Source organism: Nyctereutes procyonoides, unplaced genomic scaffold (assembly GCF_905146905.1).
Source record: "Nyctereutes procyonoides isolate TBG_1078 unplaced genomic scaffold, NYPRO_anot_genome, whole genome shotgun sequence".
Lineage (NCBI taxonomy): Eukaryota > Metazoa > Chordata > Mammalia > Carnivora > Canidae > Nyctereutes > Nyctereutes procyonoides.
This window is the reverse complement of record NW_026575052.1, coordinates 45,492,969-45,500,785: the sequence shown is the minus strand read 5'-3', so window position 1 is coordinate 45,500,785 and position 7,817 is coordinate 45,492,969. Positions and strand designations below refer to the sequence as shown.

General features: G+C 37.7%; 1 pseudogene; it reads right to left on the bottom strand.

Moving 5' to 3' along the window:
* Positions 1-4,422: 4,422 nt before the first annotated feature.
* On the bottom strand, positions 4,423-6,199 carry LOC129514055 (heat shock cognate 71 kDa protein-like; annotated as a pseudogene).
* Positions 6,200-7,817: the final 1,618 nt, after the last annotated feature.

The window sequence follows — 7,817 nt, the reverse complement described above, 5'->3', positions numbered from 1 at the left end:
CATGGATTACTAAATCTGAAATGATCAATTTACTGCTTTTCCAAATATGAATTTGAGACCTACACTGATTTGACCATAACATCACAGCTAGCACTGGCTCTGTCCAAAAAAGAAAAAAAAACTTATAAATGATTATCTGTACCAAAATATAGTGATGAAAACAATAAAGGAAAATTTCAATTATTTTCCTACATTGGAGAAGAGACCATTTCATAGTTCTAAGGAGAAAGTGGAAATTCTGCAATTTCCAGGTGAAGTGGACTGTGGAGAGTAATAAGTATGTAATTTGAATGGTGAAAAGAAATTAGTATGATCAAGGCAACACCGTGGCATTGATTTCAGGGCACTTTAGCTGACAAAGTGCTGGGCCTCACTGATTACTCAAAAGCTCTTGAGAATTTTTTTCCACAGAAAAATCACAAATACCACATACTAAATCAAAGCCTCTGTGAAAGAGAAGCTCAACATACAGAGCCTACTAAGTAAAGGACCCACCTAGGAAGCCAGTTCCTTACCAGTCATTTGGGTAAAGCCACAGACTCACCTTATTACTGCTCATATGAGCATTTTACTCCCATACTCAAAACCTTCCCTCAGTTTCCTTTGCCTCTAAAATAAAAGCCAAACTTCCTCAACTTGACATTAAAGGCCATTTGGTATTGAGTACCACTGTGCTATGGTCTAGATCTACTGTGCTAATCTCATTGCCTGATACACACACCTTTCCCCTACCCCATCCTACTTTCTACATGCCACATGTGCTCAGAGAGGAAAATTTCTCAAGATGCAACAATTCCATCTGGAGAAATATAGATTTAAGTCAGCCCCAAAGTGGCTCATATTTCATATATATTAAATGTAGCATTATTTGTAATAACAAAAACCTGGAAATCATATTACCCATCAAAAGAGGACTTCCTAAAATCAATATGGAGGAGTACACAGCTGTGTAAAAAGAAGGGGGAATACCCATATATACTAATATGGAATGAATGCCACAATAAAATTCAAAGTGCAGGGATTCCCGGGTGGCTCAGCAGTTTAGCACCTTCCTTCAGCCCAGGGCATGGTCTTGGAGTCCTGGGATCGAGTCCCACATCGGGCTCCCTGCAGGGAGCCTGCTTCTCCCTCTGTCTGTGTCTCTGCCTCTCTCTCTGAGTCTCTCATGAATAAATAAATAAAATCTTTAAAAAAAATTCAAAGTGCAAAAAAAGCAAGGACAAATGTACCTAGTTAGTTTTTTTAATTAAAAAATGAAACTATAAAGTTTTTTAAATTGGTTATCCTAAGAAGTAATAAACAAAGTTAAGAGAGAAGAACTGAAGCTAGACTTATCTGAATTTTATAGGTTTGACATTAAAAATGAACTTGGATAATTATAAAATTCAATCTAAAAATACAACCTATGAACACTGAAAGCATAATGAAACAAATGAAGCTGATTATGTCTGGAGTTATGGCCTAACAACAGAGGAAATGACTGTTCCAAGTGACTCATAAAAACCATGGGTTGGAGTGTAACTTCCAAGTGTGATAAAATGTTAAGAAAGAGTTGAAGACGTAAATTATTTTTAGTAATCATGTTATCAGCAATAGTTGTTGGAATGGTTATTTTTAGATTATTATTAATGCACTGCATGATTAAATAGAAAGTGATTATATTGATGTTCTTGAGAGCTCAGAAGTTGAGCAATGGACAAAGGAAACAGATATAAGATTGATAAATAACCTAAAAAGTCTGTAGTCCTGAATATGAATTAGAAGTTATCAGTGTAATTCATTATATATTTCATCTAAAAAAATAATATTCCTAGTTCTGTGTATTAAAAAGAAAGAAGAATGAACTAGGCATCCCCAGTATCTAAATTGTGGTCTCCAAACACCACTGCCCATTTGAAGAAAGCAGGGCTCCTTAGAGAAATGGTAAATACAGATCTGTGGTAGAAAACTTTAAGATGAGCTTGGAATATCTTGTCATCAGGAAATCTGTGAAAGACTTAGTGTCATTTCAAAAGTACCCATAATTCAACAGGCAAAGATACCATTGGCCAAAATTGGGGCAATTTGGATCATAAATGCAATAAGAACCATTACGTATAATTAGTTCAAGCAGTAGTATCAATCCATGAATTTATAATGATACTTAAAAAAAAATCACTGGCCACTTTAAGATGCTATGGAACCACTCATTAGACTGAAAATTAATTAAAAAGAAAAAAAATTCAAGGATAAAGAGAAAAGGTAGGAGAAAAGTATCTCTTTTGCCCTTACCATAGGAACTGTATATACCTCAAAGAAATCAAATATGGAAGCAAGAACTTGAGATGAAATCAGTAAAATTCAAAATACGGGAACCTTTCAGAAAAAAAAATCTGGCTTCCTGAACCAAAAACCTGTAAGGAAAAAAAGAGAGAGAGAGAGAGAGAGAGAGAGATGGCAAATGAACTGATTAAAAGAGACTTGAAAAAGAGAGAGAGAGGGCAGCCCTGGTGGCCCAGCGGTTTAGCGCCGCCTGTAGCCCAGGGCGTGATCCTGGAGACCCTGGATCGAGTCCCACGTCAGGCTCTCTGCATGGAGCCTGCTTCTCCCTCTGCCTGTGTCTCTGCCTCTCTCTCTCTCTCTCTCTCTCTCTCTCTCTCCATCTCTATGAATAAATAAATAAAATCTTAAAAAAAAAAGAGGGGGGGTGGGGGGAGACTTGAGACAGGTCATCTAATCACAACCTATGACCTTATTTGGAGCCTGACTCAAACAAACTAGAAAACAAAATGAGAACCTGAGAAACTTGAACATTAGGATATTAAGAAATTACCATTAAATTTTCTAGATTTGATAATGGTGTTGTGTTTTTTTAAGCAATCCTTGCCTTTTAGATATAATATTAGGGAATCAAATTGCATATTATATTTGCTTTAAAATAATGGGCATTGTTGACTAATGAGTAGGGTATAGAGGAACTAAACTTTTTGACTTTTTCATTTTTCAAACTGGGTGATGAAGATACAAAGAAGCTTACTAATATATTTTTTCTACATCTGTGTATATTTTAAGTTTTCCATAATCAAAATTTAATATACAAATTATTTGTACAAGTAAAAGTAGCACTAGTCCCACAAACCGAATATGGGTATTTCCATTTCCCCATATACTTGCCAACAGTGACCTTATCTTTTTGCATCTATATCAATTGCTATGTAGTATTCTAGGTTTGATTTTGAGTCTGTAGCTAGTCTGTGATGTTTTAGTAATAAATAACATTAACCCTTTTCCTACTAATTATAGCAATGTGGTTTACATTTGATTATTTTCCTGATCCCAACTTCCTTTGAAGAACTGTGCCTACTTTTAAAAAGACTATGAAGGAATTATTCTGTAACATGTTCACTCATACTTATATAATCATTTAAATTTATGTATATAATCATTTCAGTGTATATATGTTAATATATTCATATATATTCTTACACTTAAATGAATAGGAAGAATAGGAGTAAATGAATAAGAATCCTGTAAGAATAGGACTCAAAATATTAAGGTTGTCTCTGGGTGATAGGATTATGAGTAATTTAAAGTTTTGCTTATTTTCAATTTTTTAAACAATAAACATTTTAGCAAGGAGTAAAATTTTAGAGTCAAAATAGACACACACACACATCCCAAACTCAAAATCACAGTCAGTAAATGGCACATCACTGTCACCCTACACCATTTATTCCTTGGACACAGCCTTGCTATGACAGGTTAATTGACAGTGACACCAGGAGAGAAAGCAGTCTTTCAAGCCTTCATGTTCAAAATGAAGAGGTAAATGTGAGTTGCAGGATGGAAGCAGCAAATCCAAGAGCAGAAAATCATCATACATAACAGAAATCATATTGCAGAAGCTGCCAGAGCTTTATCTTGGCCAGATCCCTAATTCATCCATCCATACATTAATTTAAAAACCTTTCACCACTCTTAATGTGTCAGACTCTGGAACAGAAGCAAGTATTATAATACATGACACATCTTGGTCCTTGATGAGTTCAGAATCTAACAAGAAGACTTTGGATTTCTTAGATCTCCAGGTTCTACATGTTACTGTCCCAGCCCCTCTAGAGTAGACTGTAAATCTCTTTCATCTAGTGTTTCTATTCTCTGTAGAACACTGGCATCAATCTTGTGTTCCTTTTTCTTTTTTTTTGGGGGGGGTGCCAATTTTAAATACAGTTTTATTTAAGACATTGCATTTTCCACTTAACAATACAATGCTTAAAAGTGCAATGTTTATTTCCTTTCCCTGTGCACATATTCCATATTCAAGTATCAAGAATGCCCAGTATATTTACTAGAGCAGCTTGACTTTAAAACTACCATGGAATTTGCTACAAATTTGGGTCCTTCAAATGTGTGGAACAATGCTAGACCTGTCATCAGGTTGGCTTAATCAATCTCTTCATTGGTAGGCCCAGAGGAGGCACCACCAGAGAGAGGAGCTCCACCACCCGGAAGGCCTCCAGGCATTCCTCCTGGCTTGCCTCCTGCACTCTGGTATAGCTTCATAATGATGGGGTTGCAGACTTTCTCCAGCTCTTTCTGCTGATGTTCAAATTCTTCCTTCTCTGCAGTCTGGTTCTTATTGAGCCAGTTGATGATTTCATTGCACTTGTCAAGAATCTTCTGTTTGTCTTCGTCATTGATTTTGCCCTGAGGTTTTTCGTCTTCAACAGTTGCTTTCATGTTGAATGCATAAGAATTCAAGTGAATTATTGGAAGACACCTCGTCTCTCTGCTTCTCATCTTCCACTTTGTACTTCTCAGCTTTCTGGACTATCCACTCAATGTCCTCCTTGCTCAAGTGGCCCTTTTCATTAGTGATGGTAATCTTGTTCTCTTTTCCTGTGCTCTTATCTACAACAGACACGTTGAGGATAACATTAGCATCAATATCAAAAGTGACTTCAATCTGAGGAATGCCACGAGGAGCAGGAGGTATGCCTGTGAGTTCAAACTTGCCAAGTAGGGTTGTTATCCTTGGTCATAGCACACTCACCTTCATAGACCTGAATAAGCACACTAGGCTGGTTGTCAGAGTAGGTAGTAAAGGTTTGTGTCTGTTTGGTAGGAATGGTAGTATTGTGCTTGATGAGCACAGTCATGATTCCTCCAGCAGTTTCAATACCAAGAGAAAGTGGGGTAACATCCAATAGCAGCAAATCTTGAACATTTTCAGATTTGTCACCAGAAAGAATGGCTGCCTGGACAGCTACACCATAAGCAACAGCCTCATCAGGGTTGATACTCTTATTCAGTTCCTTTCCATTGAAGAAATCTTCCAGAAGTTTCTGAATGTTGGGGATATGAGTAGAACCACCCACGAGGACAATATCATGGATCTGAGACTTGTTCAGCTTGACATCCCAAAGAGCTTTCTCTACAGGGTCCAGGGTGCCATGGAACAGGTCAGCATTTAATTCTTCAAACCAGGCATGAGTACTAGAGGTATAGAAGTCGATTCGTTTGTTCAGAGAATCAATCTCAATACTGGCATGGGTGCTGGAAGAAAGGGTGCTTAGCCCATTTGCACGCAGTACAGAGACAGCAGGACTGCCCTCTTGTTTTCGCTGATATCCTTCTTGTGTTTGCGCTTGAATTCTGCAATAAAATGGTTGACCATTTGGTTGTCAAAGTCTTCTCCACCTAAGCGGGTGTCTCTAGCTATGGACTTGAGCTCAAAAATCCCATCTTCAATGGTAAGGATTGACACATCAAAAGTGCCACCTCCTAAATCAAAGATCAACACATTCCTTTCAGCTCCAACTTTCTTGTCTAAGCCAGATGCAATAGCAGCAGCAGTTGGCTCATTGATGATTCGAAGTATGTTAAGACTGGCAATAGTTCCAGCATCTTTGGTAGCCTGACACTGAGAGTCATTGAAGTATGCAGGTACCGTGACAACTGCATTGGTAACAGTCTTCCCAAGGTAGACCTCTGCAATTTCCTTCATCTTTGTCAGAACCATAGAGGACACTTCCTCTGGATAGAAACTTTTTGTCTCCACCTTGTATTCTACTTGGACCTTAGGCCTGACAGCATCATTCACCACCATGAAGGACCAATGCTTCATATTGGATTGGACAAGAGCATCATCAAATCTACATCCAATCAGGCCCTTGGCATTGAAAACCGTGTTGGTGGGGTTCATCGCAACTTGATTCTTCGCAGCATCACCAATCAATCGTTCAGTGTCAGTGAAGGCGACATAACTTGGGGTGGTTCTGTTTCCCTGATCATTGGGAATTATTTCCACTTTCCCATGCTGGAAGATACCCACGCAAGAGTAGGTGGTGCCAAGATTGATCCTGACTGCAGGTCCCTTAGACGTAGTTGCTTCTGTGTGGGCCAGGCTCAGCTCGTGGAGAGAACAGCTGTCTGCAGATCTGGCGCCACATTCAATGAGCTTGTGTTCCTTTTTCAAGATAATGTCTATTTAAGTTTTTTTTTATTCCCCCGACCAATTTCCTAAGCCTCACACATATGCTTTCTCAAGTTATTTCCATCATAGCACCCTGGGTTTTCCATATACCTGAAACATTAATTCAGCTAAATGCAATGGACAGTTCCCTTTTCCAAACACCGTTTCTTTTACCCTCTATTGAAAAGTCTAATTTGGTTCTGAGGATGAAAAAGAGGAGAAAAGAGGGAAGAAAGATGTGGAAGGAGGGAAAAGGGAGGACAAATCACATTAAAATATAAAGAAAGATTACAAATAGACTTCCCTCCATCAAAATTACTTAATTACTTATTTTATTTAGGTGGCTCTGACTTTCCTCTTCAGTTAAGTTTACCTGAAGAGAGGTTATTAGTACGATGAAAAAGGCAATACAGCTTTATCTCTGCTTTACAGACAGGAAGTGTAAGGACATACTAATTAGATTTGGCATTTATCCTGGAGGGTGTTAGAACCACAGTTGAGGGGCAGTTCCACCAGCCCAAAAATCAGCTGAAATATTGGAAGAGTCTTGTTCTAACTTAGAAACCCAACTGTTCTAATTTGAAAACTAAGTTCTTGTTTTTGATTCTGTTCAAACTCTAAAATCATGCTTACGTCCCTACAATAAGTTACTAGCCTTACTGACATAAAGCTCACAAAATGCAGGGCACCTCCTCTAGACAACATGACAGATTTCTTCTCAGTAAAGGACCTCTAGGCAGCCAGAATCTCAGTATCAGATTTTGCACTTGATATAAATTCCCAACTTTAGAGAAGTTTTCAAGGTGGAGATTCAAAGAAAATGTAGATTATAATGTGCTGAACAACTTATGGATTTGCTTGCACATCCTAAGTATAACTTGAGCAGCAGAAGCAAAATATTTCATATGAGGGAAGCCACTCATCACTGCCTTGTCCTGGTTTGAACCCCAACACTTCTTCCCTCAGTGATTAGTTATTTGTGGATGTTCCGTAGACCATTGAGAAGATGGATAGAAAACTCTAAACGCAAATTAAGGACTCCATATGGTCAAATAATACTACATAGCAGAAAACATAAGCACATTAGTAGAGTTAACCTTGCTGAACATAATTAGAAACTGTTAATATTACAAGCCCCAATACTGATATGAAAATTAACTATTTTTGTTCAAAGATTCCTAGTTCTAAGGAAATCCATGACATATTATTAGTTTACAAGGTCCTATACATAACATTTAAATAAATGCACAAATTAGCCTGTGTATTAGCAATAGAATATGATAACACTACCATTTACTACCAGAATATTTATTTTCATTTATTCTCCTTAGAAAAGGCAGTAGGTAGTCATTCTTATCCATCT